This window comes from Ctenopharyngodon idella, chromosome 23, assembly GCF_019924925.1.
Source record: "Ctenopharyngodon idella isolate HZGC_01 chromosome 23, HZGC01, whole genome shotgun sequence".
NCBI classification, from domain to species: Eukaryota; Metazoa; Chordata; class Actinopteri; order Cypriniformes; family Xenocyprididae; genus Ctenopharyngodon; species Ctenopharyngodon idella.
In genome coordinates this window covers 5,446,490-5,468,302 of record NC_067242.1, presented here as the reverse complement: position 1 = coordinate 5,468,302, position 21,813 = coordinate 5,446,490, and the positions used below count along the sequence as shown (strand labels likewise).

Below are 21,813 nucleotides of genomic sequence, written 5' to 3'. Positions count from 1 at the left end.
GCAGTTTTGGAGATGCTCTGACCCAGTCGTCTAGCCATGACAATTTGGCCCTTGTCAAATTTGCTCAAATCCTTACGCTTGCCCATTTTTTCCTGCTTCTAACACATCAACTTTGAGGACAAAAATGTTCGCTTGCTGCCTAATATATCCCACCCACTAACAGGTGCTGTGATGAAGAGATAATCAGTGTTACTCACTTCACCTATCAGTGGTCATAATGTTATGCCTGATCAGTGTATATTATGATTATAAAAATTCAGGTGCATGTGGACACTAGTCATCTGTTCAATAGTCTCTTTACTTCCTGTAACACTGGCTGACATTGATCTCTCATTAGATTCAGAGCACTTCTGCCTGCTGAAAGCATAAATGGCTGTTGTCTGCAGGTAAAGCATTATTGATTAGTGTGTCCCATGAGACTTTGTGTTGTGTCTGGTTAATAAATTATTCTCTGTTTGGCTCCACATGTCAGTGAAGGGCTCAAAAGTGCATTGCGTCTTTAGTACAGTGAAATCTATTAGAAAGTATGAGTGGTTAACATTATTGTGTGCTAAAAGAAGTTTCCTTAATTTGAAGTCAAAGGTTTAACAAATGCTGTTTTCTTTCCTGTTCTGACATATCTCTTAACAAAACAGGATGTTAAATTATTAAATAAAAACTTCCTGCAGCGGGACATACCAACCTTGTGAAAAACTAGCACACTTTAGCATACTTTTAAAATGAGTACTTATTACAGAAATAATATACTGAATGTAAAGTTTTCACATGTTAATTGCAATGAAAAAATGTATTATAGTTTAAATTTATATTAAATGCAGTGTTTTTGACCCATGCACTTGAGAAGGACTTCTTTATATGTCATTTCATAATTACTTCTACATCATTTAAATAAGGTACTGCTGAATGTACTGACAAGCATTTATGGTAAACTAAAATTTACTTCAGTCAGTGTCATTTCTACTGAAACTTGTATGTCAGGTATTTAAATCCATTTGAATCCATTTGACATTACACATCTGTAATGATGAAGCTGCAATTTAGTACATTTAAAATATATGAACTTTAAATGTAATATCGCATTTAACACACTACAGTTAAAATTATGTTAGTCAACACATCAAAATAAGTGTACTTTAAAGCATGACAAAATAATAAAATGTAATGATATAATGAATATAATGTCATGAAAAGATAAAATATAATGATTTAAAATGTACTTTGAAGTAAAACTTTTAATTTGACATTATTACAAAGTGCATTTTTAAAGAGCACTTAAGTGTGTTAAGAAACAATAATGAAAGTGTACTCGCTTTAAGCGCACTTCAGTGTGCTAAGAAACAGTCACTTTAAGTGCACTTAAGTGCGCTAAGAAACAGTCATGAAAGTGTACTCACTTTAAGTGCTGCACTTAAGTGTGCAAAGAAACAGCCACTTTAAGTGCACTTAAGTGTGCTAAGAAAGTCATTAAAGTGCTTGCTTTAAGTGCACTTCATTGTGCTAAGAAACAGCTGCTTTAAGTGCACTTAAGTGTGCTAAGAAACAGTCATTAAAATGTACTCGCTTTAAGTGCACTTAAGTGTGCTAAGAAACAACGACTTTAAGTGCACTTAAGTGTGCTAAGAAAGTCATTAAAGTGTGCTTGCTTTAAGTGCACTTCATTGTGCTAAGAAACAGCTGCTTTAAATGCACTTAAGTGTGCTAAGAAACAGTCATTAAAATGTACTCGCTTTAAGTGCACTTAAGTGTGCTAAGAAACAGTTTCTTTAAGTGTACTTAAATGTGCTAAGAAACATTCATGAAAGTGTACTCGCTTTAAGCGCACTTAAGTGTGCTAAGAAACAGTCGCTTTAAGCGCACTTAAGTGTGCTAAGAAACAGTCATTAAAGTGTACTCGCTTTATGTACACTTAAGTGGCCTTTTATTCCATTATTATTATTATTATGTTATCTGTAAGTAATACAATACATTTAAGATTTGAAGTACACAACAAGTACACACTGAAAACAATAGAGCACACATCTTTTTCACAAGGGAAAGGGATCATCTCTTTTTATTAATCTAGCCAGTAGTATCTAGTTTACGCCACAGTCGTCAACCTTCTTTGACTGCTTATATCATAGATAATCACAATTAAAACACTTTGTCCTCCAGTTCAAACATTTGGTCAGGTTTAAGAAATATCCTAGCATATAAACTTCCTCAATATCCTCAATATACAAAATTCCCCCGCAAAAAGCTTCATGAGTTCATTAATATATGGCCAAATGAGTGACTTATGCAAGAGTTTAACATACACAACCAATGATTTTGAAATGATTTGAAAGACGTTCTGGCTGCCACCACAATCTACAAATAGTATATCATTATCCAAAAGTGTTGACAGATACACTTAACGTGATACTGGCTTGATGTAAGAAATGTCTGATGCAAGTACGCTGCCTCTAAATTACATAGGACGTCAATGATAGTTCCAAAGAAATCACAAATATAACCAGTGCTGTTATGGCTTGACTGGAAACAAAAACAGCCTCAGCCCATGTGGGGCGTCCAGGGTGAAGCTGAAAATGCCTTTTACTTCCCTGTTGAATGTAATGCATGTGGTTTCAATTAAACTCAATGGGCAGAGATGAGGTGGCTTAGAAGAATTCCACCCTTTAAACATTGAAGCGGGCCACTGTGGGACCTGCGGCGGCCGAGATTAAATCATAAGTAACTTGGTAACACCTCTGAAAGTTGTTACGCTGTGAGTCTTTTCCATAGTAAACTAAACTAAGTATTGGGTAATTCCGTCAGTGTGAGTAAGCGCGTGTGTGTGTGTGTGTGTGTGCTAAAAACTGTTCCTCTCAGTGTGCCTTTTATACACACAGTGTGCAGACAGCATGTCGGGCAGAGCGACCAGATTAGACCGTGTGTCACTGAGCATTTAACGCTGTGAAGTCACACCAAAGCTTCTCATTACAATGACTGAAAAAATGCTTTAAAAGGCATTTCATACCTCACCTTTTTTTTTTTAAACAGCCAAATGTATTAGTTTTTCTTAAATTATATTTATTGATTACATTTCATTTTAATCAAAAATATTTATTTTCCCAAAGAAAAAAACATTCATACAAAGTCAAAAGTATTTATTATAAAGACCATATACTTAATTGAAATATTTTCTTTACACTCAAGCAAAGTTGTACTTATTGTAGATCTCATATATATATATATATATATATATATATTATTCAAACTGCCAAAGTCACGTAATTTCAGTAAATGAGGCTTTGTTACGTCATAAGTTTTTCGAAAACATTCGAAATTTCAATGGTTCACCACTGGGGGGCGTGACTTTGGCAGTTTGATACGCGAACCACTAATTCGAAAGAAATGATTCGTAAAGCTTCGAAGCTTCATGAAGCAGTGTTTTGAAATCGCCCATCACTAGATAATGTTGAATAAAGTCGTTATTTTGTTTTTTGGGCACACAAAAAGTATTCTCGTCACTTCATAACATTAAGGTTGAAGCACTGTAGTCACATGAACTATTCTGGCCCTCTTCGGTCATTTTCGAAAAATTATATATTTTGAAATGTTAAAAATCATAGCTTCATCTGAATAAGGTGACACTTGGTGACTTTTGTCGCATTAGCAATATGAACACACAAAAAAATCAAGGACATGATTCGGACATGTTAAAGGGTTAAAGAAAAAAAAAAAAATAGTCACACTTCTTTGCGGTCATCAAATGACCGTCATAGGAAATGAATGGGAAATACGAAAAAATATGAAAACTCAGAGAATCTTTTGTTGGTACAAACTACAAATCAGCCACTGTGCAGAAAAAAAGTGCACAGCAATGAAGGGGTGACACTCCTAAATGCCAAGAGTGCAAAACAGACACACCCAACCCCCCAACCCCCTCCCCCCACACACATACATATGAACTAGCAAGACTATAATACAGAGCAGGTTTATACAAACGTGTGAAATAAAGTCAATAATTCAGCCACAAAGCAGTAAAAGAATGAACAGTAAGAAAGAGGTTACACTCAAAAACATCGAGAGTACAAAACAGAAAAACCCACTCAAACACACACTCACTTACACACATTCACACACACACAACACACTATTATACACACACAAATGAACCGGTGTGGCTGTAACAATATGGTAAAATTAAGCCAAAACTCAAATAAGAGGTTGACATCAGATCATACTCAGATTTATTAAGCTGTAATAAAACATACCTGTTCATTTTTGTTATATTTTTTATTGAATTTTGATGTTATGTGTAACAAAATGCCCTCCTCTGTGTTCAGGTTTGACTGTAGTAAAATTAATGCAAAAACTGACACTTCAAAAAAACATTTCAAACCAAAAAAATCTAAACCTTGACAAAAAGTAGTCTTTGAGAATGTCTAAGTATAAATCCAAATCCAAAACTTAATAAAAATAAGTATTTGTGTCTAAAAAAACACTAGAGAATTTATAAGCCACTTTATACAGAACTATATAGGAATCTAGTGGTTACACCATGGCATTACCAAAGTTTTTCTTTTTTTTACTCCCACCAGATGGCATTAACGTACCTTCAAAAAAATGGATTTTAAATGCTTTGTCTCTGTTTTAACATGGAATACTGCTTTAATTGAAAAATAATTTAAAAATATATTAGAAAAAAAAAAATAATAGAAAAATAGCTAATAAAAACTTGTATAAATATTGCATAGTATCATAAAATACCCTCAAAATTTGATATAATAATCAAAAAAATATTATTGAACAAAAATATATTACATTGGTTTTCTTGAAAAACAAAAAAGTTACATTTCAAGGCTTCGGTCACTTTTGACCGTAAAGAAGGCAAGTGTGACTCCTAAACTAAAAGGGCCAGAGGGTTAAATATGTCTTTAGTACCTTTCCGGGCACTGAAAGTGTTAATTATCTTGCTGTCAATGCAGGCCTCACTGAGCCATCGGATTTTATCAAAAATACCTTAATTTGTGTTCTGAAGATGAACAAAGGTCTTACGGGTGTGGAACGACATGAGGGTGAGTAATTAATGACAGAATTTTCATTTTTGGGTGAACTAACCCTTGAAAGCTAGCCAGTAATGTGTTCTGCACATCAAGTGAAAATACTATTTAAAAAAAAAAAAAAAAAAAATCTTTTAATTATTTTTCTACAAAGAGTGTTATTTAAGACAAACTCAACAAAAAAGGTTTAAACCGAAAACCATGATTATTGATTAAACCAATATAAAAATTACTTTTTTCAGTGTAGCCCCATTGTCCTTTAATACAAAAATAGTGCACACATAAGCATTATTCTGTACTTTTTTGACTTGTTAAATTCAATGGAAACAAATGCATTCACTCATTTTTAATTAATCTAGCCAAGAAAAACACATTTTTAGGCCCTAATTAAGAGTGTGAACGTAAACCATCTTGATAAACACCATTAAGGTGTCACACTGAAAAAAAAACAAACAAACAAACAAAAAAACAACAACAAATACAAACAAACAACATGGCTGTTGCTGTGTTTCTGTTCAGTGAGGTTTTACAGCTGGTTTCACAGGAATGCTGGGGAGAGGCTGAACAGAGAGCATCATGGGAATGATGTCTCTATCTATACAATGCTGTGGTAAAAAGCCTGGTACAACTCTGAGACACAGATAGTGTCACAACAAAACTCAGCAGTTGGTGAAAATCTGTTCTTTTTCATCATTGACTTTCGAAAACTTTCTTCTGATCCTAATGCAATTTTCTTCGCCACATTAAGATAACACAAAGATAAATGCACATACAAATGCAAAAGGAAAGGAAAAAAAAGGAGCAAAGAGAAAAACAGTAAAAAGGACGGCCCTTCTCTCCAGGACACTGAAATCCAGACAGAAACTTCAAACCCTTCGAATGCTGCGTGGAAAGACCACCCTCTTTCTTCTCTGGTCTCTCTTTTCCATTCTGGACTGGGAAAGAGGGATCAGAATAAATGCCCACAAATGCCCCATCCTGAAATGAAGGCCAAACACAACCATGACATAATATCCCTTTAAATGGGGGAGCATGTAATGAGGTCCAGCTTTAACAATCCGCCAGAAGAAAGTCTCTTTTGACGCATTCTGTTGCTTATTTAAAGATAAATTATATATATATATATATATATATATATATTTGTTTTCTCAAGCACTCAACAACCTCAAAATGCTTTTCAAATCAGAAGGTTTCGTTTCTGTTCTTCAGATTTAGTCAGATTGTCCAGGGAATAAAACTCATAATCGCTGGTTCTGAAAATCAACAGATTAGTTCAAGGGATTTTCCCTTGTGAAAAATAACACTAGCTTGATTAAAAAGAGCACTTATTACAGAAATTATATACTTTAAAAGAATACTTAAGTGCTAACTGAATGTAATGTTTTCAGACCCTTAATTGCATGTTATCTGAAATTAAATGAAAATGTTTTATAGCTTAAATGAATGTATTATGAATTAACTTTTAAGTGCTTTTTTGCTCCACTTAAGTGCATCTTTATATGCAATTTTATTACTTCTACCCCTGGTTTCACAGACAAGGCTTAAGCTAGTCCCAGACTAAAATGCATGTTTGAGCTGTTTTAACTGAAAGCAACTTGCACTGACATATCTTAAAATATGTCAGAGCCATTGTTTTGTCTTAAGATGCAAGTAATGTGTTTTTCTAGTGTATGTTTATAAAAGCTACTTAAATGCCCTAATTGAACCAAGGCCTAATCCTGGCTTAGTCTAAGCCCTGTCTGTGAAACCGGGCCCTACTGTCTTTGAAATCTGGTTAAAGTGCTGTACTGACATGCATTTATTGGTAAGCTAAAATGTCCTATAATGTAATTTCCATTGAAACTTGAGTTACATGTCATTTTAAGATGTTACTGTTACAGTGTAATTATACAATTAAGTACTGATTAATAAGTAAGGGATAATGTACATCCAGCCGGTTGTTATCTCAGAATAAACCCAGACAGGGTAATCAGGCTGAAGGGGTTTATTCTTAGATAACAACCAGCTAAATGTACATTATCCCGCTTATTACACGGCTACTTGCCACATAAGTAAATAATTAGATGTGAAATATTGATCTGAGTCAAAATATTTTATTAGCTCTTTAAACGCAAAGCTTCCGCGGAGAGAGCAGTTATATATAGTATAGTTATGTTGATAAGAGATATTGATCTGAGATGAAACTGTTTAAAATCGTACCTGTTTGCTATCTTATAATCCAACAGTGTACAAAAAAATAGTCGCAAAATGGCAGCAGATGCGTTTGTGTGAAACAAGAGAGAATGAGTCCACGATACTGGATGGCATAATTAAATAACTAAAGTTTTAATATTTCATTAGCTCACCAAACGCAAAACTTTGACAAAGAAAAAACGTTCCTAGCAAGCGTATAGCGCTGCTGACTTCAGTAACCCGGGTGAGCCTGTGTTATCTGTTTTCAGTGGTTGTTATCGGGGAATAACATACTGCTGGATGGCGCGATTGACCAATCAGAATCAAGTATTCCACAGAGCCATGTAATAATAATTGAAAACATGTACTAACAGTTAGGCTTAGGATTTGGCTTAGGCTTACTTGCTTGTAATTATTTTACTGTTATTACTAAGTACATGTAACATTTGTGACAAGGACTCTGTAAAAAAGTGTTACCGAAACTTGTATGTCATGAATATATTTGCAATTACACATTTACTATTTAGTACATTTAAAATATATTAACTTTACATGTAATACTGAATAACATTTTACAGTTAAAATTATGATTATAAAATTATAATTAAGTATCTAAATAAGAGTACTTCTTTAAAGCACGACAAAAGATTATTAAACCCTACTGATTTAAAAAGTACTTTTGAAATTATTACAATAATTATAAACTCTTTAAAAGTGTACTTAAATGTGTTAAGAAACATGAAAGTGTACTATCTACAAGTACACTTAAGTGACTTTATTTCATTAATATTATATTATCTCCAAATAAGGTTTTTTTAAAATATACTTTTAAAATTTAAAGTACACTACACATGCACATTCAATACAATTAAGCACACTTCTTTTTCACCAGGATTTGCCTTGTAACAATAGCAGAACTCTTTATAATGCTAAACAGGCTTTTGGTTTTGAAAGAGGTTATTTAGATAGATCTGGCTCTACATTGAACTATTAATGCAAATATAGATATTTAAGGAACTCTCTTTTTGCTGTCAAGCTGCAGAAACATGACTATTTCAGTTTCCTTGTGAATACAATAAAGTACATGTACACTCTAAAAAAAAAGTGCTATAAAGCACTAAAAGTGGTTCTTGGCTCGTAATCATAGGGGAACCACTTTTGGTGCTACGTAGCACCATATCTTTAAAGGTGCCCTACAGCACCTTTGTCAAATGGTGCTATGTAGAACCCATAAGAGGTGCCATATCGCATTTTATTTCTTCAACAAAAATGGTGCTAAACAGCACCAACAGTGGTTCTTTGGCTTGTAAAGAACCTTTAAAGGGGCTTAACAGGCTATTTGTATGGCAATGGTGCTATTAGCACCTTAACCACCCCAAAGAACCACTGAAGAACCATTGAAGAACCATACAGCGGCTTAACAGGTCCTGTATACGGTAGTGGTGCTATATAGCACCTCAGTCATCCCAAAGAACCAAAAGAACCACTGAAGCACCAAGATTTGGTGCTATACAGCACTTAAAGTGGTTCCCCCATGATTACGAGCCAAAGAATTACTTTTAGTACTATATAGCACCTTTTTTTTTTTTTTTTTTTTTTTTAGGTCAAAGAAGTTCGGCTGACAAAAACTTTGCTGTAAACAATGCATTTGCAAAAAATACCTTTTTCTTGACTTTCAAACTACGAAATCAAATTGTGAATATGGCAAAACATCAAAGAGTAATGCTCTTTCTATAAAATGGACCTTTAGGGGAATATTGACCATGCTAATGCTTGAGTTCAACCCCATCCTTCACAGTCATACTGGATCAATACCACTTTCTGCTGTACTGGACATTACTTAGCCAACCACAATTCAACAACGACACAAATAGAACAAGATGTATGTAATCACCAAGCAGCAGAGAGACACCAGGGTAAGAAGATGTGATTGGCTTTTGCTCATACAAAAGTCATTGCCATGATACTACGATGATTTGGGCATTGCTAAAAGTGTTCTGAGTTATTTAGTATGTTGCTATATGGTTACTAGGGTGTTTTGGGTGTTACTGGCACAAGTCTGTTAAGTCTCTAGATAAGGCTTGGATTCCTCCCTCAATGCAATACTTTTCGCTCCCACTTTATATTAATTACACTGTTGAACCATCCCTTACACTTTAACCCGCCCTTAAACCTAGATGGCCATAACTACTGTGTACTTACATCAAAAAATAAGTACAATGTACTTATTTTGTTCATATTGTATTGCAAAATACTTTCGCTGATATTGAGGTGGGATACGGGTAAGTTTAGGGACCTGGAAACTAAATTGTATACATTTTTGGAGTTTTGCAAAAATGTATGTAGAAGCACATTTTCCAGTGAGCCTGTGTTGAATATATGGATAAACTCATCTATCTTGGTTCCACCCTAAGGCCAACTTCTTCATTTTATCTTCTCCACCCTCTGTAGTAAACCACTAACTCTACCATCCTCTTTAAAAACATCCCAGGAATCCTTGAGATGTGTTTTCCCTATGGCCAGAACAAAGGCTTTTATACTCTATTCCCAGCATCTCCTCTAGTATCAGTCAAATGCAACCCAGATGAATCAAATTGAAGGCTGGGCGAGAGTTAGCCCTCAATAAAAGCCAGCACACATATAATGCATAGACTACACTGAGCATGATGTATTACGCCTCTGAGACCTGTAGCTGACATTACAGGGTTCAGGACCGTCGTAATGTTACTGCTTCTGCCTGACTAGTCCCTTTTAACCGTTGAGTTGGCTTTCACTCCCTCGCTTTACGGGAATCTCCCCCTATCACACAGGAAACCTGCAGGCGGTCTGGCCAACAGCCAGAAACCCCTTGCTGTGAACCTCTGGCCATAAAAACGAGAGCCCAACAGTTTGTTCAAGGACCCTTTATCCAATGTAAGGCCTATATGTTTGTGATACCTAACATTTAGATGACGAGATGGTGGTTTGTATTGAACATATATGAGCCTGTTAATGGGACTATTAAGAAGTGTACAATAAAATAATACTGTAAATATCCAATAATTCTAGATCTGCCATTTAAAGTCACCATGAAATCAAAATAGACAATTCTTATTTTTGTTAATTATAAATGATTTATGGGTGCACATCATTATTTTGTAAATTCATGTGCCTCGTAATCTTGAATCAAAATTACTCCCCCTCCCTCTTGCAGCGACTTCTCTTTTCTGATGATGAGGGCGGGGCAACCTATCACTCACTTAAGATCCACCAATAGCAAACCGCAACCATCCAATCAATTCCCCATGGACAAAATCAAGCCCCGCCCAATATTTGCTCCCCTTTTACGTACTGTATCTTTTTATGATCTGATTCATATTCATCCTGGTGTAACTGTGGCTGATGCATCACTGAAGTCATCCGTATGATTTAAGATAGAAAAATAACACAGTCACATGCTCATCTATCATTTTTATTATTGGACCTAACTGATTCATTCATTGTAATGGAGGGGCTGACTCTGAGGAGAACAGCACTGTTGAACATGACTCTTCAGTCTCACAAGGGTAAACCAGCTCAACAGCAGGCCAATATGTTACAGCGCTAATGTAACTCGGGTTGATTCAGAGAACATGGAGAATGGGATCCAAATGTAGCATTAAACTTTTAATAACAAAAATAACAAAAGTAAATCCAGACACGGAGAAACATAGACAAAAAATAGGTTAAATTCAGGCAAAAACTGAACTGAAAACAACAACACACACGATACATCCACAAAGCACCACACCAAACGGAACAGAAACCAAGGAGTAAATACTACAAACTGACTACGAACAAAAACAGGGTACTATGGAAACAAGAAAACAAGCTTACTATCTGGCCTCCATTACACTTACCCCCCTAAACCTCACTCCCATCTGGGTCACGGCACCAACGTAACCCCTCTGGTTCCTCTCGCACTGCTCCAAGCGGATCAGCGCTTCTGGCATGAGAGGCAGCTGCACTAACAAGGATGTTAAAGACTGCAGCCTCTAGTGCACCTCTTGAGCCCAAAGGAGTGAGGTTTGCTTGCACAGCTCTAACTAGCTGGCCTCCGTTACACTCACCCCCTTAAACCTCACTCCCACCTGGGTCATGGCACCAATGTGGCCCCTTCAGTTCTCCTTGCACTGCTCAGAGTGGGTTTCGAACTAGCGTTAATGGCATGAGCACTAACAAGGACGCTAAAGACCACAGCCTACAGCATCAGTCGCTAGTGTGCCTCTTGAGGCCAGAGGAGTGAGGTTTACACGTACAGCTCTTACTAGCTGGCCTCCGTTACATCGCGCTTATACTTCAATGAGTGCGAGAGATCACTTCCGTTGTCAGAGCGCGTTCAAACCTCACCAACCGGATGCGCAAGTTGAACATAGTGGTGTTTTAGAGGTAAAAAATTGTATAAATACTGTTCGGTTTCTCACACAAACCGATCGTTTCGTGTCTTAGGACATCAATGTGTCGTCACAAGCCGCAGGGTTTAATTTGGATTTGTCTGTGCATGTTTTTTTTACTCTTATAGATGGAGTTACCATTGACAAGCATTATACGACTGACAGACCGCAGCGGTTGGAGTTAAAAATCATCATTTGTATTCTACTGAAGAAACAAAGTCACCTACATCTTGGATGCCCTGGGGGTAAGCAGATAAACATCAAATTTTCATTTTTGGGTGAACTATCCCTTTAAGGTTCAATTTGTTAACATTCATTTATGCAATTAAGTATCAGAATTTATTATTGTAGGTTAATGTTTATTTCTAAATACACTATTGTTCATTGTACATTTATGTTGGTTCATACATTGACTGTTAATTTATACAACTTGAAATGTTAATATACGTATAAATTAGGTTTAATAGGTCAATAAATGGTGTAAAAGTGTTGTTGAGGTTAGTTCTTTTTATCCAAGCATTAATTAACATTATGGCAGTGTTGAAGTCTCTGTAGATAAGGAGGGCTGTAATAGTTTTGAGGAAATTAAAGATTTTATCTGAGATTTGTATTGGCCTCTTGGTTGGACCTATTTTTGGCAGTGAAACAAAACAAGAACAAGTAAGGGTGGAGTCAGCTGGTCATTATCACAAAATAAACCCAACAGGGAGATCAGGAATGTAGAAACATATATACACATGTTATCTATATTTTAACATGAATAAACAGGATACAAGACGTGATTACAAACTAGAACTATAGGGAAATGCTTACCTGGGACAACAGCAATAACTGAATTTATTTATTTAGATCAATGTTCAACATATTTCAAAAACTGAAACCACAAGTGCATTTATTTATGTTAGCATAGACACTAAAACATACAATATTGACATTTTGAAATAATCTAAAATGTAAATCATTTATGTATTTAAACAACTTTACAGATGTACAAATGATGTGAATGCAATAAATCAGTTAATGCTATTGTATTTTTGATCATTGAGATTATGTTTTCAATCACATTTATTGAACGCAGTTGAATCATTTGTAAGTTACTATAATATTTCATTTTGTTCTGTATGACTTCTGGTGCCAGTTTGTTTAACGGATTACATAACTTTAAATAAGACAACACTTTAAAATCTTAAAATGAATACAGTTTCTGTAATAATTTAACCATTCCTTATTATGTTATATTTATTTTATTATTCACAGAAGTGAATCAGTGTCTGAATGTGCCATAAAATTACACCAAAAACTCAACATAAAACGATAAAAAACGTAATACATTTATTGTGCTGTAATCCAAATTTTCAGAATCCATATCAAGTCTTTATTCAACAAACTTTATCTAGTCAGTAGTGCTCATAACCGTCAAATTGCGTACGCATTCAAAATTCAATTTTTGCCACCTTAAGAAGTGTTACAGCAAAGGTTTTGCGTCAGTGATATCAAATGCTCATTGTCTCTTTTGCAACATGCCATGTTTTTGGCGATGTGTGCATTTGAATGAGATTTGCATCATGGAGTGGATCAAGATAAGATTTTCGGTGATTAACAACTAAAATTATACTCTGTACCTCACACAAAACTACTGTATACCATGAGAAAGCACTCTGTATGCAATACATCGTCATTTGGACTAATTCGGTATTGCTTTTTGCCATTTCTGGAATAACTTATTGCGATTACACTTGTCTATCTGTTTTGTTTTATACTGTATACATTTTAAAACCTTAAAACAAACAACATTTCTGTAATTGTTTAACCAATACTTAATGTAATATTTATTTTGTTAGCTGTGAGACACAAAAGGCTATGGAAGCTCATTTCCGCCACTAAATAAAAAAATAAAAACAGTAATTGTGACTTTTTATCTCAGAATTCTCACAATTGCGAGTTGTAGAGTCAGAATTGCAAGATATAACCTCGCAATTGTGTGATATAAAGTCACAATTCTGACTTTTTTTCTCACAATTGTGAGACAAACTCTTTTCTTGCAATTGCAATTTCTTGCAATTGCAAGTTTATTTCAGAATTGTGACTTTATAACTCGCAATTGTGAGAAAAAAAGTCAGAATTCTGAGATAAAAAGTCGCAATTACTGTTTTTATTTACAGGCTTCCACAAGAGGCATTTTATTAATATGCTGCCATTTCAAACAGACGATAAAATACAGTAAAAACAGTCCACTTTATTAGTGCACTGTAATTCAGATCTTCTGAATCGATATGATTGTGATGAAAAGACCCAAAATCAAGCCTTTATCCGCCGATCTTCATCCCCATCCTCAGCGTCAACGTTAACGTCAAAATTTGCCACCACAGGAAACTATAACAAATGCTCAAAAATATCGATATAATGATATATTGTAACTAAAATGGTCATTGTAATTTTTTCTGTCAGTTACGTTTTTTAATATACTCTTTATACTCTATAAGGATCTAATGTTTCTGGTTTGTATCTTGTGTTCATGTTTTTTGTTTTTTTTTGTTTTTTTACATCAGTTCTGCATTTCTACCAACAGCTGTACAACACCAGCTGTTGACTGTGCAGAATTGATTCAAAACTTTCCCAAACTAACAACACTACAGGCCATCTATTTACCCCAAAGACCTTAACAAATTAATTCATGCTCAAGTATGAAGTAAGTACAAAGTGAATAATGTAGCTTTTAACAGAAATCATTTGCATCTGCATTTAATGCATTAGATTTACGGCAAGCATTAGATATTAACTGCATTTTTCTGGTCTAACAGTTCAGCTTTCTCTTCACTAAGTTTTTAAGCATGTATAACAACAACTGTTTGTTTTCAGCATTTTCGTCAGGTTTCTCTATGACAGATTGGCAAGAAAAATGCTTAAAACAGATGAGAGACCAGCTACACAATACTGCACTGACCACATGCCATTCCAGGTCAATTTCAAGCTAATTTACTGTGTGACCTTCGTTGGCTCACATGAATACTGCTTACATTGTACACCGGCAGGAAAAAAAAAAAAAAAAAGTTATTTCTCATTGGCTGACCAGTAAGAGCAATGAGAACTGAGATCAGAAAAGAGTGGACTGCTCCAAGAAAATAGGGAGGGGACAAAAGGAAGATCAGATTAGACAGACGCCTGTTTTCCAGACCAGCATCAAACAAGAGATATTACCAGAGCAACAGAGATATACACACATTCTGAGCTCCTTTATCGCGACATGAAAACATAAAAGGGTTTAGAGTCTAAAGAGAGTTTACTACCTTACACTTTGAAAAAAAGATTACATTAAAAAAAGATTCAATGCTTTGTAAGCCAAATGTTGAAGGGTAATTCTTTTGAGAAGAAAAGTTGGGACATTTAGCGAGTCAAGTTCCTCCAGACACATGTGTTATATGCTTTAAAGGGTTAGTTCACCCAAAAATGAAAAAAAAAATTGTCATCAATTACTCACCCTCATGTCGTTCCAAACCCGGAAGACTTTCGTTCATCTTTGGAACACAAATGAAGATCTTTTTAATGAAATCTGAGAGCTTTCTGTCCCTCCATTGACAGTCTACGCAACTACCACTTTGACGTTTCAAAAAGTTCATGAAGAGATTGTAATAATAATCGATATGAATGGAGCGGTTTAATCCAAATTTTCTGTAGAGACTTGATCGCTTTATATGATGAAAAGACTGAATTTAGGCTTTTATTCACATATAAACATTGATGAGCGAGAAGCTCAACCATGCTTGATGCGTAAGAACAAACCTCATTGGTTCAAACGTGCTGCGTGACCCACAAGAATGAACCTCATTGGTTCACATTCTTGAGCTTCCATAATATGGATTATGATCTCTTTATGAACTTTTTGAAGCGTCAAAGTGGTAGTTGCATGGACTGTCAATGGAGGGACAGAAAGCTCTTAGATTTTATAAAAAATATTTTTATTTGTGTTTCGAAGATGAACGAAAGTCTTATGGGTTTGGAACAACAAGGGTGAGTAAATGATGTCAGAATTTTCATTTTTGGTTGAACTAACCCTTTAAGTCTGACAACTTCAGAACAACCTCCTTATAATAAATAAAAGGACACTCAGAACAACATGATGTGGAAAAAAGGCAGCATAATATGGTCTACAAGACAAATCCATTAAAAAAAATAAATAAAAAAAAATGGGTAGAGATGCTAAAATATCTCCAAAATGTCCAAGCAGCTTACTTCCATACATTAAAAGAATGGTGATCTGGATGTCAAAAATGTCCAAAAATTACAAAAAGTAACACAGATATGATTTTGTGGGAAACTTAAGAAATGTATCACTGATCTTCTCACCCACTATTGTTCTCAAATCTCATTCACGTTTTTGTTTATTTTAATAAGAAGCTTCAAGAACGTAACACCAGGTTTGATGTCATGATGCCAAATGTCATTGATTACTGTCTTGTAACTGACTGTAGTGTGTCGAATTTGAATATCAGCATATTTATTCAATAATATTTATGAGCTACAATGGAAGGGAAGATTTCCAGTGGCTTAAACTTACATTTCGGTGTGTTGCTTACTCACAGCTTCTTTATGAAACTTGTATTACAGTGCACGGGTCATATGGACTACTTTTATGGTACTTTTTTTGTTGTTTTGGGCAGCTTGACAGCCCCTGGCCACCATTCACTTTCACTGAATGGAACAGAGCAACATGAAAATTCTTAAAAAAAAAAATCATATGGATTTGAACATGAGTAAATGATGAAAGAATTTGCATTTTAGTCTGGATTTTACAATTTTAGACTTCTTTCTGATGAGATCTCGCAAAATTAAAATGTGATGAGATTTCTTGACGAGGTGAAAAGCTGTCTCGTAATATTGCCATGACAAAGTGTGAGGGTGAAATCAGTATAGAATACGCCACCACTACATTTATATTATGCCTCCACTGTCGTTTTGCTTTTTATAGAAATAAAAAAACCCATTTAATTCAGTTGGATAACGGTTGCTTCAATCCCATCCAGCTCATCCAACACGAGCTGCAGAGTAGTTGTACATAGTGCAGCAAGAATCAGAGTTCACTGATCACATGACGAGAGTAAGTGATGAGATGACTGACAAGACCATGGCGGAGGATTCGTTGCACAACAGAGCCTAAGCATTTTACAAATGTCTTATCTGGTAGAATGCACGCTCAGCAACGCTGCTCCCTATTCACAGAGTATAATTGTGAAATCAAAAGCGAAACAAAAAAACATAAGTGCTCATTCAAACACAATTTCAATACCTCGCATTTTGAAAGTGGCTCCCTGCATGATGCATGCAAATATCTCCCAATATGAAAGCTATCTTAGGCTGGGCTCTGTCTCTCAGCTCTGTATCATGCTTGAATAAAAATTTTGTCTCTATTTGCACTTTGAATATTGAGACAGTATTTCATTTGTGTTATTCATTTTTATTTATACTGTTTTTATTTCTATGATCAATTTGTGGAAAGAAGTTCAGTTAGAAGTTGTAGAAGCTCATAAATCATGTGCAGTGAGGTCTGAAGAGACTCATATGAAATCATACAGGAAAGAAGCCAGTCAGTTGAGTTTGTGGGAAAACCTTTAACAGTGCTTCAGTATTGTTGTCTTTCACTGCATATGATAATTCATACTCAGAAAGTAGAACTGAAATGACATTCATTACAAGATGCTTAGTTAAAACATTTCAAATGCAACTGCACACTACTTTTCATGTATTTTGCCATTGAGGATTTTTAAAAAATACTGTGTAAAAATCTCATCTCGTGAACTCAATATCGTGTCTCGTCTAGTCTTGTCTCATGAGCTAACAGTCTCATCACAACTCTACTGAAAATATTAGGAATGCATAGAAGTACAGAGAATCGAACTGTCAAATGTATGGAGTTAATATTGTGCCATAATTAAACAAACAAATCCAGCATTTTGCAAACAAACACGATTTGCTTTGCAAAGGAAAACTCGACTCGCAAACAAACAGAAAGTGATGTGCAAATACAAAGGTCAGTTTGAGCGAAAATGCAAAGGAGTAACACATATATGTATTGTTTTACAAATATAAATAAATGAGCCTACTTCATATTTCACAAATAAATACAAACCATCCTACAAATGGCATGTAACCTTTGAACTAACAAATCTAGTACAAGCACACACCTGTCTGTTATGATTGTAAGACAGTTACCTTTTTATGAGATCTCTCGGCTTGATTTTCATTATTATTATTACTATAAATGCATGTTTCGGGGCATTTATAGAATCATGCATCAAAACACATTTCAAGACATATATAGGCTATATATATGTATATCACATAGGCCTATAGGCTAGCCTGAAAAAAAGTTTACAAGAAGTTTTCAGCTGACGAAAATGAGTGGTGAACAGGTGAGTATGATGATTTCTGAAGGATCATGTGACACTGAAGACTGGAGTAATGATGCTGAAAATTCAGCTTTGATCACAGGAATAAATTACATTTTGAAATATACAACAGAAACCAGTTACTTTTAATTGCAATAATATTTCACAGTATTACTGTTTTTACTGTTTGTTTTTTTTATCAAATAAATACAGCCTTGGTGAGATTAAGAGACTACTTTCAAAACATTCAAAAAACCTTAATGTTTACAAACTTTTGACCGGTACTGTACATGCAGTGAAGATGATCAATGTAAGCGTTGCCTGAACCAAATTTGTGTGGCTATTATTAATATGTTTAAATGAAAATGAAAAGAGGCAGATTGGTGTTTTATAACATGTTTTGTATAACATGTTATGCATACAGAGATAACCGGAGTAGCCAGAGCGAGCCGAGTGATGTTATCGGGGCTTCTCTCGGGAGACTAGCGTAAACTGACTCATAGCAAAGCGCCATCTGCTGTTTTGGAAGAGGAAGTTGCTCAACTGCATTTGTGAGAAAATCAAGCCGAGAGATCTCATAAAAAGGTAAGTGTTACAAGCCATTTGTAGGATGGTTTGTATTTATTTGTGAAATATGAAGTAGGCTCAATTATTTATATTTGTAAAACAATACATATATTTGTTACTCCTCTGCGTTTTCGCTCAAACTTTGTTTGCGAGGCGAGTCGAGTTTTCCTTTGCAAAGCAGATCGTGTTTGTTTGCAAAATGCTGGATTTATTTAATTATGGCACAATATTAACTCCATAAAAGTGGACCCCTCCTCTCAATTTGATGCAGGATCAAAGCCCAGTTCTGAATGACTGCCAAACAAGGTCTGGAAAACAATGACGTTCCTATAAATATTTTTGCTAAGATTTCAATTGACAAGAGTGCATGGAAAATAATTACATTAAAGCATGATTACGTACATAAAACACATGTAGAGTACCAATAAGTTTGGACACACTTGACTAACTTAATGTTTTGCATGATCTTCAAAGAGCTTTTGATTCAAAGGCTTATACTTAAATACTTGAAATTAGTTTTTTGTGGAAAAATATAAGCGTATATATGCATTTTAATGTGTTGGACAAGAGATAAATGGGACAACACAAACTTCACAAGAAAAACTAACCTCTAACTTAAAGTTATAATCATTACCGACACCTTATATGTAAAACTCTTTTAAGCAACCAACAAAGCAGAAACACACCACAGGATTGTGACACACCTGCTTGAAAGACAGCACTTATCTGTCAAAAGAAGTCGCTGTTAAAGGTCCAACAACAAGTTCTTTTTCTGTCCAGCAGCTGTTGCGAAGGTTAGAGGTCATGTACTGTCAGCGAACAGATGCTACTGACCACACACCCGATTTATACTGGATTCGTACATTTACTTGATTAAAAAAGCTCCTCTGCTGTCAGACACAAGGTTGTTCTAAAGGACAGAAGAGCCAGACGTCTTCTTCAGATTAAAATGGGTACAAGGGTGTCCCTGCATCCAATTAATCAATGCAGTCTTTTTCCTGCTGTATTGACATTTCAAAGGAACATGTCAGCTTTAGGAAGAAGACTTGCTTTGGTCATATTTGAGAAATTGATTGTAAACAGAAACCATGAAAGATGTTTTTTTTTTTCTCACTCATGTTTTCCATTTGTGTCCAATATGTACTGAATCCTATTACTAGTAATACAGTAAAATGAGAAACATCTGTAGACATGTCATTCTGTACTGTATAGTTAGTCCAGACCAATACCATGGCTGTGTTTAAACACTGGATAGTGGTTAGTTGCATTTACCTAGGAAAACATTTAAGCAAATTCATTATGAAAGCAATTTATTACATTTCTTTGTTTGTTTCTTATTCCATTGCTTATTAGTATATGATTTGAATGTTTTTTTTGAAGAATCATATTTTCCACAGAAACCTGCAGCCTGAAATAAGCGCTACATTTGAATGTCAAATGACATCACACATTCGAACCTTCTATACGTCATCGTTCATTTCTTTCTTTTGGAAATAAATACATGTATTTTGATTAATATTAATAAACCACTTTAAAAAACGGAAAGCTCAGTCAGAATAGGAGCACAAAATGCTCAGAAAAATGATTCTCCCTAGCAACAAGTGTTGATGTGCTGCATTTATATTGATAGAGAAAACAGATGGAATATAGGGTCGAACATTTTTCCCCCCTGTTGTGTGCTAGAAATCACACACAAAAACAAGTAAACTGACAACGAAGCGCCTATGAGAGGCTTTACTTCTAAACTAACAAAAGTAGATACAAATCTTTTTATAAACCACCCAAAATATCCGCGAGAGACCGACCGTTATTCAAACCGCACAAGCAACTTTACCACACATTTCTCACTTTACATCACACTCGCATCTGATTTAAAAAACACTTGACCATTTTCTAAAATAAAACCCCGATGAAAACAGTGTCCCTTCATTCGGCGGACAGCATATGCACGGTAACTTTACCTTATGGCTTTTTTACTAGTTTTCTCTCTTCACTTTCGAAGCCTCATAGGGGTCTTTTGTCAACGTGTATCCTTCTGTTTCTTTTTAACCCTTAAAGAGCTTCTGTTAAATCCTTCAGTCAAAACAAATCACACAAAACAATCCATTCCGCGTCCGTTCGCTGTCAAATTAAGTATTCCACAAAGTCCACCGGTCGCGTTTACCGTCAACGCGTTTGCGTCGGACAGAAGAGCTGATGAACGTTTCATGAAAAAGTATGAGGTCAGCAGACCCTCCGACAGACCCCGCCCCTACAGGAAATACCTCCCGACGTCATCAGAGCTGCCTTATGACGCCACGAACCCTCTTAGTCCAACACTAAATAGAAAAGGTGGGTTTGCCTCAGTAATTTTGTCTTTACATATTGAATAACAAAAACTGTAAGCCTAGGTTAAAACGATTATATTAGGAGTTAGAGGTATTCTTTTCTGTATTGATTGATTGATTGATTGATTGATTAATTGATTGTGTAATCTCTCTATATTGTATATGTAGCCTACTGTTATTATTTTATTTTACTTTTTTTATTTGATTGGTATAAAAACTCACAATTTTATCTAAAAGACAAGACAACATGCTATGAGAAGGTAAATCTAATTTAATTTTAATTAGCCATATGTTCCTCCCATCAGAAAGGGGAGAACTTTCCATAAAAGGTCATATACTAAAATATTTGAAAAATACAGTTTATTTATTTATGTATTTATTTTTAATTTTTATTTTTTTGCTCTGGCTCTTGCCAAGCAAACTTTTAAATCTCTAAAGTCTAAAAAAAAAAAAGCTATAATTAAACTATACATCCCAAAGAAAGAGGAACACAGAAGAGAAATGAAAGACAAAGAGAAAGAGAAATTATGCAGATAGACATTTAAAAAAGAATTACATCAGATCTGTTACTCAGAAGAAAAAAAAAAATATATATATATATATATTTTAAAGGGGAAACCAGGCTTTATGTTGAAAGTATTGGGTGGAATCATACAAAAAGGAATGATGGAAAAAGATCATGTATCATGTGCAAAAAAATAGACCCAGAAAACCTCAGTAGCTATGATTACATAAGCACAAGAAAATGAGACGCCCAAAAGAGGCAATGCAGCTTTCGAAATGAATTCCTGCCTGAATACTGAAATACTTCAGCATCTGGTATGAAGGAGTAACTCTAAATGGTGTAAAAATGGTGTAAAAAATTTATATATATATATACACATACACACACACACACACACACACACACACACTGATCAGGCATAAC

General features: G+C 35.0%; 1 protein-coding gene across 2 annotated transcripts in view; it reads right to left on the bottom strand.

The window, feature by feature from the left end:
• itgb1a (integrin, beta 1a) overlaps positions 1-20,801 on the bottom strand; it is a 42,670-nt gene extending 21,869 nt beyond the window's left edge. The window contains exon 1 of one of the 2 annotated variants that reach the window (XM_051881499.1): positions 20,520-20,801. The gene's annotated coding sequence lies outside the window, so the exon portion shown is untranslated. The remainder of the gene's footprint in view (positions 1-20,519) is intronic. The other variant, XM_051881500.1, reaches the window with a different exon arrangement.
• Positions 20,802-21,813: the final 1,012 nt, after the last annotated feature.